Here is a 17,065-nt window from a genome sequence, read left to right on the forward strand (position 1 = left end):
AAAATATAAAAATGCAATAAATGAAGCAGGAAAAAGAAATACAAACATCTCAAAAATGAGATCCACAGGAAGTGCAAAATGTCTAAGCAGGGATGGCTAGAGGTCATATGTAAGGATGTAGAGGCTTATCTCACTAGGGGTAAGGTAGATGCTGCCTACAGGAAAATTAAAGAGACAACTTGTATGAACATCAAGGGCTCAGATGGAAACCCAGTTCTAAGCAAAGAAGGGAAAGCAGAAAAGTGGGAGGCGTATATAGAGGGTCTAAACAAGGGCGATGTACTTGAAAACAATATTACGGAAATGGAAGAGTTTAACAGAGCACTGAAAGACCTGAGTCGAAACAAGGCCCCCGGAGTAGACAACATTCCATTAGAACTACTGACGGCCTTGGGAGAGCCAGTCATGACACAACTCTACCATCTGGTGAGCAAGATGTATGAAACAGGCGACATACCCTCAGACTTCAAGAAGAATAGAATAATTCCAATCCCAAAGAAAGCAGGTGTTCACAGATGTGAAAATTACCGAACAATCAGTTTAATAAGCCATAGCTACAAAATACTAACACGAACTCTTTACAGACGAATGGAAAAACTAGTAGAAGCCGACCTCGGGGAAGATCAGTTTGGATTCCGTAGAAATACTGGAAAACGTTAGCCAATACTGACCTTACGAGTTAAATTAGAAGAAAGATTAAGGAAAGGCAAACCTACGTTTCTAGCATTTGTAGACTTAGAGAAAGCTTTTGACAATGTTGACTGGAATACTCTCTTTCAAATTCTGAAGGTGGCAGGGGTAAAATACAGGGAGCGAAAGGCTATTTACAATTTGTACAAAAAACAGATGGCAGTTGTAAGAGTCGAGGGGCATGAAAGGGAAGCAGTGGTTGGGAAGGGAGTAAGACAGGGTTGTAGTCTCTCCCTCATGTTATTCAATCTGTATATTGAGCAAGCAGTAAAGGAAACAAAAGAAAAATTCGGAGTAGGTATTAAAATCCATGGAGAAGAAATAAAAATTTTGAGGTTCGCTGATGACATTGTAATTCTGTCAGAGACAGCAAAGGACTTGGAAGAGCAGTTGAACGGAATGGATAGTGTCTTGAGAGGAGTATATAAGATGAACATCAACAAAAGCAAAACGAGGATAATGGAATGTAGTTGAATTAAGTCGGGTGATGATGAGGAAATTAGATTAGGAAATGAGACACTTAAAGTAGTAAAGGAGTTTTGCTATTTGGGGAGCAAAATAACTGATGATGGCCGAAGTAGAGAGGATATAAAATGTAGACTGGCAATGGCAAAGAAAGCGTTTCTGAAGAAGAGAAATTTGTTAACATCGAGTATAGATTTAAGTGTCAGGAAATCTTTTCTGAAAGTATTTTTATGGAGTGTAGCCATGTATGGAAGTGAAACATGGACGATAAATAGTTTGGAGAAGAAGAGAATAGAAGCTTTCGAAATGTGGTGCTACAGAAGAATGCTGAAGATTAGATGGGTAGATCACGTAACTAATGAGGAGATATTGAATAGGATTGGGCAGAAGAGAAGTTTGTGGCACAACTTGACCAGAAGAAGGGATCGGTTGGTAGGACATGTTCTGAGGCATCAAGGGATCATCAATTTAGTATCGGAAAGCAGTGTGGAGAGTAAAAATCGTAGAGGGAGACCAAGAGATGAATACACTAAGCAGATTCAGAAGGATGTAGGTTGCAGTAGGTACTGGTGGATGAAGAAGCTTGCACAGGATGTAGTGGCATGAAGAGCTGCATCAAACCAGTCTCAGGACTGAAGACCACAACAACAACAACTATGTTTATCCATCACATAAAGGTAAACATAATAATAAATTTTAAAAAAATGTACTTTAGAACATACGTAAAATAAGAAAAGAGAATCATATTGTACTAAATATTTATATATCTATCAAACAAGGAGTCTCACTGGTCAAAATTTGAAACTAATTTTTTTACAAATCTTAAAATTTTCATTTCTGTAAAAAAGAAGACCAAGGGGAGAAATACACAGTTATTCAATTTCATGATTATTGTAAAAGAATAAATTATGAGGGTTACAGAAAGTTAAATACAGTTGATCTAAGTAGATTTAGTCATCATCTGACACAAGATGGAAGTGTTTGAAAAGAATTACCTTATTATAAAATACGAAGCAATGACGAAATTTTTCAAAATAACAAAACTATACCATTGAGGAAATATTTCCATTTTCTATCGATGTGTTTACAAAACAAAAAAGTAGAACTAATGATGACAAATTATTTCCCATGTAGGTATTGGTTTCTTGGAGAACCATGAGACAGAAGAACAGATCACGATTATCTAGTTGATAATACATATACAAACAGATTACAAACTATAAATTTTGCAAATACTATAAACTTAACTCAATGTAAAAATTATTTGACTGCAGTGAAATCGAAAATTATAAAATTTGTGAAAGATAATCTAAGTAAACAACATGGATTGAAAGTAACTTTTTAATTCGTTTCTGAGTGGTAAATGCAGATAGACCGAAATATTATGAAATTTCAGTTTAAAACGAAAAACTATATGATCGCAAATGGAAGAGAGTTAATTAAAAATTTAAAAATGGCAAACAAAGTATTTGAGCAAGAATGTCTAATTTTCAAACACTAGGATCAGGTTGGTCATTAAATATAATTACTGTTTTACAACTGCAAATTAATAGGTATGTTGCATTGAGTGGATCATCTTACATTGGATAACCTGATATAATAAAAAATAAAAAGCATGTACTAATGTAAAAAATAAAGATCAAAAATATTTTCTTGTGGTACAAAATTTGCATAATGTCTTGCAGAAACATTCAGTAAGAGTTAAAAAATATTCAAATGTAGGTCTTGATCTTGATCAGAAACTTGAAAATTTCTAACTTCCTGCAGTTATTGGTGACATTCAAAAAATTGGGGGTATAATTAACGTCTCCATTAATTTTTATTCGTTTGATGAAAAATATCAAATTTATCCATGAAAAATTACGAAATGCAAAAGAGAGAAATCATACTATTGTCATATAAAAAATTTATATCCTCTTGTTTCGCATCAAATTAGTAAACATGAAAAATTAAATTTTATTTGTGATATGTGTTTACTCCATTTCACTAGTAAAGAAAAAGTCGATAATCACAAAGAAACTGTTTAATTAACAAACCATTAAAAGTAGAAATGCAAGAGTGTGGTTGATATGTAAATCTTAAAAATTATCAAAATACACAAAAAGTTCGAGTTGTTATTTATACTAATTTTAATGTTTACTATTAAAGATGGATAACAGTCAACTAAATCATATACAATGAAATATCAAAAGCATGAACTGAGGTGTTTTTTTACTATCTAAATTCCGTGAATGGACATTATAAAGATCCAGTTTTATACAGAGGACCAAATTATCAAAAAATATGAACATATGAAACAAGAAGTAAAAGAAATTGGAAGAATTTATTCTGAAATTGAAGAAATGAAACCATTAATAGTTGAACAACAATCAAGGCATAATAAATCTAAAAAAAATTAGTTGTGTAGATGTCACTGTACAAAAAATAATGTAATTATACAAACAATAATGTAATTATACAAAAATAATGTAATTATACAAAAAATAATGCAATTATGTAATAATTGTAATTTAGAGTTCAAACATACAATTTATTCATATAATTTACGAGGATATGATTCACATCTGTATGTGTAAAAACTTGCTATGATAAAAAAAGAAATAGATTTAATAACAAATAATGAAGAGAGATATATTAGTTTTGGTAAGAGGACAAAAGGTTTGAAAATGAGATTCATTGACACATAATAATTCTGGCTTGTTCAGTTGACAAAGTTTCATCAAATTTCAAAAAGGATTTTCTGAGAAGAATTAATCAGTCTAGTGAGCAGAAAAGATTCTTGGGAGAAATTTGAAGAAACACAATTACCACCAAAAAGAAGAATGACTGTGAAGTAGATCATAATCAGTTTGGAAAAAAGTTAATATGAAAAATTGTTTCTTAAAACTTATGTAGTGTTGCTGGCTGATGTTTTTGATTATTTTGGGAAAATCTTATGATTTATATCCATCTTGATACTGTACAGCATCTGGTTTACCATGGGTTGCAATCTTGAAAATGACTAAACTACCAGTAGAATTATTAGACGATTATGAGATGATTTTAATGGTAGAAAAAGGAATAAGAGGTGATATATCTTAGTATTGTAAAAATATGACAAAACAAATAATAAATATATGAAAGATTCTTATGATAAAAGGAGATCAAATTATTTAGCATATTTAGATGCTAACAATATATATTGTTGCTCTATAAGACAATATTTTTCATATTCTGGATTTGAATGGGATGGGCCAAATAATTTTGATTGTACAAAAATAAGTGAAATATCAAATACTGTCAAAATTGGATATGTTTTCGAAGTATATTTAGAGTATCCAAAAAATTGGTCGATCTGCATGAAGAGTTACCATTAGCTCCAAAAAATAAAATTGTACCAGGAAGTACAGAAATCAAGTTGTTGACTGTTCTGAATGAAAAACATAATTATATAGTTCATTATAGAACCATTAGACAGTATCTGTCTCTTAGAATGAAAATAACAAAAATAAATACAATCTTGAAATTCACTCTATCACATTCGTTGAAGAAGTATATAGATTTAAATACAGATATGAAAACTAATGCCTAAGCCAATTGTGAAGATTTATTTAAATTAATGAATAACTCAGAGTTTGTGAAATCGATGGAAAATATCAGAAATAGATTGAAAAAAATTAGTTTCTGATGGAAAAAAGAGTGATAAAATTATAGCTAAACCAATATTTAAAGGAAGAACTATATTTAATGAAACTCTTGTTGCTATTCATACAAAAAAACAAAAATTACATGTAATAAACCAATCTACATTGATATGAGTATACTTTATTTATCGAAAGTACTGATGAACGATTTTCACTATAGAATAACGAAACCAAAATGTGGAGAAAGTATTGAGTTGTGTTATCAAGATACGAACATTACATTTACAATATTAAAACTGAAGAGTTTTATAATGATATGAAATCAATGAATGATTGATTACTTTCATTTGAGTGATTATCCAATAGAGAATATCTATGGTATTACAAAAATAGAATAAAGACGAATGCAATGGAAAAATAATGGAAGACATTTGTGGTTCAGAGCAAAAAGGTACGTTTATAAAGTTGGTGATAAAATAGAGAATAATCTAGAGGAGTTATGAAATGTATTGTTAAAGATGAAATAAGTTTAGAAGATTATAAATACTGTTTGTATAACAATAGAAATCAGTTCAGAAAAATTTGTATCATTCGAAGTGAAAAACATGACAACTGTACAGTTTAAAATAAAAAAGAAAATGTTGAGTCCACATGATGATAAAAGATATGTTTTGGAAAATAAAGAAGATAAATGTAATATGGACATTACACATTGTAAAAAGATATAGTAAATTTTTTTCTATACAAGCGGATACTCAAATCAAGAAGTTCAACAATGCAAGTGTCTCGAAAGAGATTAAAAAAAGTGAGATATAAATGATTGATATAATATTACTGAATGTAAATATTTAAATACTAGATGTGGGGAAAATATGTATGGAGCTTAATAATAACTTTAATATTATTTTACCAGATAGATGTTCTAAACTGAAATATAAAGGTATGAAGAAACTTAAAAACTTAAAAATAGAAATAATGAATTTCATGATTTGGAATTTTATAAAAGTTTTATTTTTGCTGTTAAATTGTATAATTTTTAAACTAATAGTTCCAAACAGCTTAAGTTGTGTAGTAGTTGTATGGATAAAAAATATTGACGAATTTCATGAAGATTGCCGCGCATCAAACACTAGTTACTGACAACATCAACTCTGCCCCAGATTTTTTCCCATGTCGCTCCCTCAACTAGTGAATTACGTGGACCTACTGTAGACTTTACAAAGTATTAGGAAGACAGGGTTCAAGTGACAGATGCTCATTACAAATTCCTTAGATTATGTAAGCAACAAGGATAGACATACTGATAGTGTATGACTGAATTGCAAGGCCTTCTAGACAGTATAGATTCAAATGGGACTGTAGCATGTATTACAGTGATGCAGTGCTTCATGATTCCATCATGTACAATGTAGCTGACTCTCGAATTCGAGAACAGATTCTTAAATACACATTGTAACAGGCTCTAAACTATCAGGAGTCTTGCGAAAATGCAGTATAAAGATTTGAGGTAGCAGCTGTTTGTTCTGTAGGCAGCCATAACAAACAGGCGTCACAGCCAGCTCGTAAACAGCAGCCTTGCCGGCCATAGCTATGTGCTCATGTCAACACCTGTCACATCAGGCACAGGGTGTGAAGTCATGCCCACGCTATTATACGGCACATGATCGCTTCTTACTCTCACGTAAAGCTACTTTTTTTTAAGGCACCACCTGCTGCTACCCCTGCACATAAATTTCAGTTACAAACTGTGTGTGGTGTGTTTTCAAAGCCATGCAGAGTTGTTTGTGCAAAACAACAAGATAATAGCTGTTCAGCAAAGTGACTTTGCTCAGCCATAGGACTCACGAATTGGTTGGCAAACCTGTTGTGCAAATCGTGCCAAATGTTGATGACGTATAACTGCCAAGACATTCCTGTCTTAGGCACTTGTAGCCTTCCAACAACTTTCCGAAATTTGACAAAGACAGTAGAATTTATAGTGCTTTCCTCCCGAAGCAGTGGTACTATTTTTGGCCTAGACTTCATTTTAAGCATAATTCCTGTTTCCTCCTTTAATTCTCAGGACAGTGTTTCTTAATTATATGCAAAATTTCAGGATTTGTTTTCTGAGGGATTAGGTAAAGCCAGTAATTTGTTGCCCTTGTTTCAATGAAAGACAGTGTATAGCCACACTTTGTTACAGTTCATCCTGTTCCTCGTTCTCTTAGAGAACAGATGGTTCAGGAACTCACTGCTTTGCAATACAGAGTGGTTGTAGCACGCATTACAGCCAGTTAGTGGGTGGTCCATTTTGTTGTTCTATAAAGGCCGTGCAGCAGACTCCGGTTGTGCTCCGATTTTAAGAAAACCGTGAATTCTTTAACAGCCATTGATAGCTATGCCGTGCTAGGGAGAACTGATGGATAAATTGGATTCTGGTCCTTACTTTCCCAAAAGTGATTTCCATGACACTTACTTACAAATACCTCTGCATGAGCAGTCGCAACAAGTCTTTGTCTTTAACACTCATATGGAACTTCAGATTCTTGAGATTGCCATTTGGCAGTGCTTCCACACCCGCCATCTTTCAGTGCATTTTGGGACAGCTGACCCTAAAAGTTACTGCTCGAATTATGTCGATAACATCGTTACCTCAGGTCATCCTGAAGAACACATTAGCAATCTTCGCAATCTGTTTCAAGTGATGTCTGCAGCTAATCTCAAAAGTAACAGAGATTAATCAATGTTTTTCTGACTGATCCTGTATGCTTAGAACATGTCATTAATAGCCAGGGCGTTCACCCACTGCAGTCACATTTGCTTGCTATTTGTGACCTCTCACCCCTAACACGTATTATGTTCGAGTGTAATGACTTTTCTGGAGACTAGAAATCTACTCTCTAGGAATCAGCATGGGTTTCGAAAAAGACGCGTTATTCATCCACGCGACTCAGAGGGCCATAGACATGGGTTCACAGGTAGATGCCGTGTTTCTTGACTTCCACAAGGCGTTCGATACAGTTCCCCACAGTCGTTTAATGAACAAAGTAAGAGCATATGGACTATCAGACCAATTGTGTGATTGGATTGAAGAGTTCCTAGATAACAGAAAGCAGCTTGTCTTTCTTAATGGAGAGAAGTCTTCCGAAGTAAGAGTGATTTCAGGTGTGCCGCAGGGTAGTGTCATAGGACCGTTGCTATTCACAATATACATTAATGACTTTGTGGATGACATTAGAAGTTCACTGAGGCTTTTTGCAGATGATGCTGTGGTGTATCGAAGGTTGTAACAATGGAAAATTGTACTGAAATGCAGGAGGATCTATAGCGAATTGACGCATGGTGCAGGGAATGGCAACTGAATCTCAATGTAGACAAGTGTAATGTGCTGCGAATACATAGAAAGATAGATCCCTTATCATTTAGCTACAAAATAGCAGGTCAGCAACTGGAAGCAGTTAATTCCATAAATTATCTGGGAGTTCGCATTAGGAGTGATTTAAAATGGAATGATCATATAAAGTTGATCGTCGGTAAAGCAGGTGCCAGACTGAGATTCATTGGAAGAATCCTAAGGAAATGCAATCCGAAAACAAAGGAAGTAGGTTACAGTACGCTTGTTCGCCCACTGCTTGAATACTGCTCACCAGTGTGGGATCCATACCAGATAGGGTTGATAGAAGAGATAGAGAAGATCCAACAGAGAGCAGCGCACTTTGTTACAGGATCATTTAGTAATAGCGAAAGCGTTACGGAGATGATAGATAAACTCCAGTGGAAGACTCTGCAGGAGAGACGCTCAGTAGCCCGGTACAGGCTTTTGTTAAAGTTTCGAGAACATACCTTCACCAAAGAGTCAAGCAGTATATTGCTCCCTCCTACATATATCTCGCGAAGGGACCATCAGGATAAAATCAGAGAGATTAGAGCCCACACAGAAGCATACCGACAATCCTTCTTTCCACGAACAATACGAGACTGTAATAGAAGGGAGAACAGATAGAGGTACTCAGGGTACCCTCCGCCACACACCGTCAGATGGCTTGCGGAGTATGGATGTAGATGTAGATGTAAGCAATGTCCGGGAATTGCAGTCTGTGTCAGGGAAGCTCATGCATTACATCCAGTTTATTCCTAACGCTGCTCAAGTCGTGGCACCCTTGCATCGCTTCCCTTGCGCAGGAAGAGTGTTCCTTTTGTTTGATCACTGGAGTGTCAGTTGGATTTCGAGAAGTTGAAAGATGCTTTGATTAGTGATCGATGCACATGTTCATTTTGATCTGGCCAAAAGCGTTGTCTTGGCTGTGGATGCTTCCTCTGGCAGTATTGGTGCAGTTTTGTGGCATGAATTTGGTGCTGTTGAAGACCGTTTGCCTCTGCTTCGAAGTTATTGAACAAAGCTAAGCAGAACTACTTGCAAATTGAAAAAGAAGTTCTCCCCACTGTCTATGGTGTCACTAAGTTTCACCAGTGTATTTTTGGCAGAAAATTTTACTTGGTGACTGACTATAAACTTCTATAACCTTTGTTTAGCCCTTCTCAGTCAGTCCCAAATCGCACAAGGCAGAAGCCACAACGCTGGGTTCTTCTTTAGTCAGTTTACCAATATGAGATTGTGTATGGACCCATTCCTAAGCATGCAAACGCAGGTACTCTTTCTCGCCTGTTGGCTCTGATTCCGCATTCAACGAATCATCTGCTTCTTATTGCTATGTTGATGCACAAGACACAGATGTTTTGCATAATTTTTCGCTTAATCACTGCAAAATTGCCCAGACCACAGCAGCGGATCCTGATTTTCAGATTCTGTTACACTGCAACCACAGCAGCCGATCTTGATTTTCAGATTCTGTTACACTGCCTTCGCACTTTTTCACCATGTTCAGCCAGACAAATTCATAGCTCTGTGGTTTGCCAATATTTTGCTCGTCGGCCGCCCTCACAGTTCATCAAGCTGCCTTCTTGGTATGCACCGATAATGACCAGTCACATGTTGCGGTTTCCTATGTTCTCCAGCCTGACCGGCTTCGTTTGCTACACCAAGGTCATTAGGGCGTCATTCGCATCAAGCAGCTGGCGCGACGTCATTGCGCTTGCCATCCAGACGGATGTACAAACTGAACAGCTGACTTATCAAGCCGGCCGTAGTGATCTAGCGGTTCTAGGCGCTCAGTCCGGAACCGCGCGACTGCTACGGTCGCAGGCTCGAATCCTGTCTCGGGTATGGATGTGTGTGATGTCCTAAGGTTAGTTAGGTTTATGTAGTTCTAAGTTCTAGGGGACTGATGACCACAGATGTTAGGTCCCATATTGCTCAGAGCCATTTTTTTGACTTATCAACAACAAACTTGTGCTGAACATCAGTCAGACCCCAGTCAGCAGTTCTTTAAATGATTGAAACTCAAGCACGTTGGCAACTTTTGCACTTGGATTTCATGGGTCCTTACTGGGATACACATTGGCTCATCTTCGTTCATGCTTCCTGCAAATTTCCCTTTGTGGTTCTTATGCACTCTATTATGACTAGTTCCACAATCCAGACCTTCTCCTCGATGTTTACCTTTACTGATTGTGGCTGACAATGTACCTCAGTTTGTTGCTGCTAACGTTGAACAGTTTTGCACTGCTTCTGGCCTCACTCGCATCAGTGGTGCACCGTTCCACCAGCAGTCCAATGGCGAAGCTGAACACTTTGTACAACATTTAAGCAACAGATGCACAATTTTCTTGCCTCCAACACTCGGGATAAAGCTCTGTTGCTATTTTTGTCTCCCTACTGCTACCAGCCACCGTTGCTGGTGGATTTGTTACACAGGCGGCTCCACCACACCTTGCCTCAGCTGCAACATCCGCCACAGATGATGGCGTCCACCCCAGCCAGATGGGCAAAGTATCACACGAACGATTCAGTCTTTTACAGATTGTACAGTGGGCGGAGGTGCTGAGAGCATTGCATGAGGTACTGGACGATCTATGTTTCTCATACAAAGACCTAGAGGATTTCTGCGACACCATCAGAATCAAATTCGTCCATGTGAACTGCATGATCCTGCCATAAGCCTGTACCTACCTGTACAAAGCAGCCTTCGTTGCATCCATTTTGCACTATCTGCAAGCCCCTGGCGCCTGTCCTGAAGCTGATGGATGTCAATGCCCTATCATGTTCTTCGCCATCTCAACAGTCACCATCATCGGTGTATGGGACCCTCTTCCCAGCGACTGTCCGACATGCTACTTGAGGGTGCATGCCCTTTCCCTGCTTTTTTTGCTGATGTTCCTGGGCAGGCTCAGGGCATATGATGGGATGTGGATACGAGCTTGGCATGGGCTTAATTTTCGGCTCTTCTCCCCTCATTCACACTTGCATTTAGGCCTCATTCCTTGTTATGAGAACACGATGAGGAGACTTGGGAGGGGGGGGGGGGATGTGGTGTTACATATCGATACCACCCCACACGCTTAAAAACTGGCAATGAAATTGCAGGTTTCTATCTGACACTGATAGTGATTTTGTGGGATCTGTTGGACACAATAGTGCACTCCCACACAGCCACATACCACAAGGGCCCTCCTTCTCTTCTTCTTTCTTGGCTCTACAGCTCATGATGAGCCTTGGCCTCTTCTACAATTTCCTTCCATCTCTCTCGTTCCTTTGCCAATACTCTCCAGTTTTTATAGCTCATCTTCCTAAGATCTTCGATTACTCCTTCTTCCCATCTGGCTCTTGATCGGGTCGACCACGTCCTCTCTGCCCTCCTTGCTTTCCTTGTTATGTTCTTTTCGGTACTTCTGTATCATTCATGCGAGCCACATGTCCCGCCCAGTTAAGTCTGGATGATTTTACTATCCTTCTGATGGGTTGGCCTTTGTGTATAGTATACAACTCATGGCGTATCTCCTCCCCCATCTTCCTCTTTAACAGATTGGGCTGATAATTCGTCTAAGTACCTTTCTATCAAATGTATCCAGTTTTTCAATATCTTTAGCTGTTAATGTCCAGGCTTCAGAGGCATATATAAGCACTGGTCGTATAAGTGATTTATACATAGTTAATTTCGTGGTACCAGTCAGGAGCCTTGCAGATAGAAGTCTTGTTAGAGCAAAATAGGCTCTGTTGGCCAGTATTAATCTCTGCTTAATTTCAAAGGAGGTATCATTTAGATGTGTAACTGTCCAACCCAGATACTTGAAATGTTCAACCCTCTTAAATGTATAATTGCCCATTGTTATTACATTTGGCATATTTTCTCTATGTGCTCTTCCAGCTGCCATATATTTTGTTTTTTGTTCATTAATAATTAACCCCATGTTCCTACTGGCCTGTTCAAGAGCTGTAAATGTCTCTTCCATCGCTTTTTAGGTTCTTGCTATTTTATCTATGTCATCTGCATAGGCCAGTATCTGCACCTCTGTTCAGAAGGTTTGCGTTTCTCATCACCTTCTCCAGCGTGGCCTTAAAGAGAAGGAATGCAAATGCATCCCCTTGTCGCACTACATTTTTAATACTCAATGTGTTGGACATCATTCCTCCTATTCTTACACTACCTCATGTTTCGCTCATTGTCATTCTCACCAGCCTTACCAACTTTCTAGAGATTCCCAGTTCATCTAGAGCTTGATAAACTGCTCTCTATTTATCCTATCATAAGCTGCTTTGAAATCTATAAAGAGGTGGTGCGTGCCAACTCCGTATTCGTTTGTTTTTTCCAGGATGCATCTTAAGGTGAATATTTGATCTATGGTTGACTTCCCAGGAAGGAATCCGCATTGGTATGGCCCTGTCTCCCTCTGTATGATTGGGAGTATTCTGTCGAATAGTATATTAGAGAATATTTTATGTCCTAAATTAAGTAGTGTGATCCCTCTGTAATTGCCACACCCCATCATATCTCCTTTCTTATATATGGGTCGTATGATACCCTCTTTCTATTGTTGGGGCATTTTCTCCTCTTCCCATATTCTGGTGACCATTTTCAGAAGGCTTCGTTCCAGCTCTCTACTTCCTTGCTTAAACAGTTCTGCTGGAATACCATCTGTCCCTGTAGCCTTCTTGTTTTTCACTTTCTTAATGGCAGTTTTCACTTCTTCTATATTTGGTGGGGTAGTGTTGTCTGGGTCCTCTTCCCCATTCGTGTCTGTTGGGTTCTCTAGTATAGTTATTCTAGGGTTGAGGAGACAATCAAAATACATGCGCCATCTTTCACATATTCCCTTCCCTTCATCTTTTATTGAGCTTGTTTTGCTACCAAAAATTTTCTGTGCTGCATTCACCTCTCTATACAATTTTCTTATTTCATTTTTGCTTCTCATGAGCTCCATATCTTTGACACTTGCTTTCATCCATTCTCTCTTTTTCTTTGGTGAGTCCTCTTTTCAATCCTCTGTTTTTCTTTGTATTCTTCTACTATCCTCCTCATACAGTGTGATCGCAGTGTTCTTCTATATGCTTTGTTCTTTTCTTCAGTTACTATTTCGCATTCAGTATCAAACCATGATGGTCTTACTTGTCTTGTCCCAATTCCAAGTATCTCTCCTGCCGATGTCTCCACCATTGTTTTTATCGCTCCCACTGATCTTCAATATTGTTATATTCTCCAGCGTTTTCCAGAATCAGAGTTACCTTCTCCTGATACTGTCCCCTTACTTCCACTGATTCTATTATATTTCTGTGCCCTGGGTCGGTCTCCTTTCGCTGCGTTAGATATCCTTGCCCTCACCCATACCCATACCAGAAAATGATCTGTATCTGTGTTTGGGACTCTGAGACTCCTCAAGTCCAATAAGTCCAATTTGTGTCTCCCATCTATCAACACTCTAATTGTTGCCAGCATCATATTTACAGTGAAAGAACTGGAAGCGAGGTGTAGCAAAGCTAATGCAGTGAGCGCTCAGCTACGATCTACTCTCTTCTGCAAGAAGGAAGTCAGTACCAAGACTAAGTTATCTGTGCACCGTTCAATCTTTCGGCCAGCTTTGTTGTATGGGAGCGAAAGCTGGGTGGATTCACGTTACCTTATCAACAAGGTTGAGGTTACGGATATAAAAGTACCTAAGATAATTGCAGGTACTAGTAGATGGGAACAATGGCAGGAGGGTGTCCACAATGAGGAAATAAAAAAAAACTGGGAATGAACTCTGTAGATGTAGCAGTCAGGATGAACAGGCTTAGATGGTGGGGTCATGTTACACACATGGGAGAAGCAAGGCTACCCAAGAGACTCGTGGGTTCAACAGTAGAGGGTAGGAAGAGTCGGGACAGACCAAGGAGAAGGTACCTGGATTCGGTTAAGAATGATTTTGAAGTAATAGGTTTAACATCAGAAGAGGCACCAATGTTAGCACTGAATAGGGGATCATGGAGGAATTTTATAAGGGGGCTACGCTCCAGACTGAACGCTGAAAGGCATAATCGGTCTTAAATGATGATGATGATGATGATCTATCAACACATGGTCGATCTGGTTTACTGTGTTTCCATCCAGTGAGTTCCATGTTCCCTTATGACTTTCTTTATGTGGGAGCAGTGTTGATCCTATTACCATATTTGTTTATGATCGACAATGCGTGGATATTTTTGTCTCTATTGTACCAAAAGTTAGTATCAGTACTTATTTCAATTTACTTGAACTATACTAGTAATTGTACCTCAGACTTTAAACTTATTTACCAGCTTATGCTACAATTTTGCTATCGTTTATATTTTGCTTATGTTTGTAAATCTGACTTGTAGCACATCCTTGCAAATTATCTCAATACAGATTAAAGGGATTGGTAATAAGTAAATAAAATAAAATAAGACCAACAAAAGAATTCATAATCTAGAATTTCAAATTGGTCTTATCTGACATAAACTGTCTCAAACAAAGGAAAAGCTGTAAGTATTCTTTTAAATATAAGCTTCTGAAATGTGATAATTTCATTTATGAAACCTGCTGTGTTAACATACCAAAGCTGAACACTGCAGAGTCAATTTATTATCCTCAGAAAGGCGAAAATATGGGAGTATCTTTGGGTAGCTAACATTGTTAGACTTGCAAATTCATTTAAATGTTAAGCTGCCAGTAGGAGAGAAATATCAGTATAAATGAGGAATCACCAGATACTATTCAAAATAGCAGCTTTCATGCTCAGTAATTGGAGTAGCATTAAGTTGACCTAATCATAAGTAATACTGAATAGTATAGTAATTGTTTATGGTGTGCAGTATGCAGATTAAGTTTCTAAAAGTTTATTCTTCATTATTAATGTTAACTTCACCTCATTCCCCATCCACTAAATATCTTCTCCCTAATAGGTTCTACAGAAGTTGTGATGAATGAACGAACTTATTTGTAATTGTATTTCTTTATTAGTCCCGTAAGTAATGATGCAGTGCATAGTTTCTACAAACTGTATAGGACAAATCAGCTTTGATAGAGCAAATACAATTTGCACACACTGTACTATGATTTCGAAAAATGTATTGATGATTTTATTTGATGTTTTACTTGGTCCTGTAGATTACATATTGTATAAAGGGTGTTCTAGTTATATAGGACAAGACAAGTGAAATAATATAAAATTATTGATCATACCAATCCTTATTTCTATAAATGATTGGTTGCAGACAATATTTCAACCTGCATTTTTTCGATAATAATTTCAGGTGAATGCTTAAAATAGCAGAGTGAATGGAAGTACACATTTTTAACCCAGTCATTATGATTTAAATCAAAATACAAAAATTGTTATCTTCATCACATAAATAAGTTCAAGTGAATACTTAATAGTGAAGAATAAATGTAGGAACACATTTTAAACTATGATAAAAATAAATTAACATTTTAACATTATAATTTATGTTAGGAATGCATACTTTTGTCTTCATGACATAAGTAAGATTTTCTTGTAAGAGTGTTTTTTCTCTTTTTTTAAGTGGTTTCCTCTGTTTTTACTTAAAAGGATGCCCTTTTTCTCTAGGACTTCCTTCATTTTATAAAATGTTTGTTCTCTGACGATATCTTTTAGTTTCTTATTGAATACCTGTATGTTATTAATTTCCTTTTGTATACTGGTGGGAAACTTATTGTATACTTTTATTCCTGACTCAGTTACTCTCCCACGGACTTTTGTGAGAGTTGCAGAGCCTTTGTGGAAATTTTTCCCCTGTCTTGTGTTATGCTTGTGAATGTCACAGTTTTTCTGGAATAATTCCCCTTTTTGATGGCTGGAAACACCATCAGTGAGTGTATATATATATATATATATATATATATATATATATATATATATATATATATAGGAGAGAGAGAGAGAGAGAGATTTGTAACAGTAAATATTCTGAGCATCTTAAAGAGACCACTGCAGGATGTTCTGCTAGAGACTCAACATATTAACCTCACTGCTCATGTTTGTAGTTTGAAGACTTTCTCAACTCCTGTAACATTTCTCCAGAAGATAATATCATAGGAGAGTACAGAATGGAAGTGTACGAAATGTGACTAAAGCAATTTCTCTGTCAACAAGGTGAGAAATAGCTCTCTCGACAAAACAAATTGTGCTAAGTTTTTTGACCAGTTGATCAATTTGCTCTTTGCATTTTAGCTGGCTGTCTATCTGGATGCCCGGGGATTTTGTTAGTGTGGTTTCAGAAATTTTTTGCTTGTTGATCTCCATTTCATGCACTTGCAGTTTTTTATTTGCTGTGTGAAACAGTATAATGTTTGTTTTCGAAAAATTTAGGATTAGATTATTTGCTGTGAACCGTTTGTGTACTTGGTTGTTGACTGTCAGGGCTGTATCTGCCATTGTGGATTTGATACCCTTGATCAGAATACTTATGCAATCCACAAACATGACTATTATTGCTCTAACGTTCATTGTAGCTGGTAGATCATTAATGTAGATCAGGAAAATCGGTGTCTCAAGAATTGAGCCCTGGAGGACTCCATATTCCATATTGCCTCTGTCTGAGTTTGTTACACTTGCTCCATTAAGATAACCCTTTGCTTCCTGTTGTGTAGATAAGACTCCAGCCATGTAAGAGTTTGTCTTTGATGCGATAGAGTAGAAACTTTTTTAGCAATGTGTTATGATCTACACAGTCGTAGGATTTAGCAGGGTCACGAAAGATACCTGTTGGATACCTTCTGAGATTTAATTCACTTGTAGTCTCTTCTGTTAGCCTCCATATAGCTCTCTCTGTGGAGAATCCCTTACGAAAGCCAAACTGAGAAGGTGCTAGTAAGCCATTTTGTGTCATATGGCCATAAATCCTATGATACACTACTCTCTCAATCACCTTTGCGAGCTCTGGCAGCAAAGATATG

The sequence above is a fragment of the Schistocerca gregaria genome, chromosome 7 (assembly GCF_023897955.1).
Source record: "Schistocerca gregaria isolate iqSchGreg1 chromosome 7, iqSchGreg1.2, whole genome shotgun sequence".
NCBI classification, from domain to species: domain Eukaryota; kingdom Metazoa; phylum Arthropoda; class Insecta; order Orthoptera; family Acrididae; genus Schistocerca; species Schistocerca gregaria.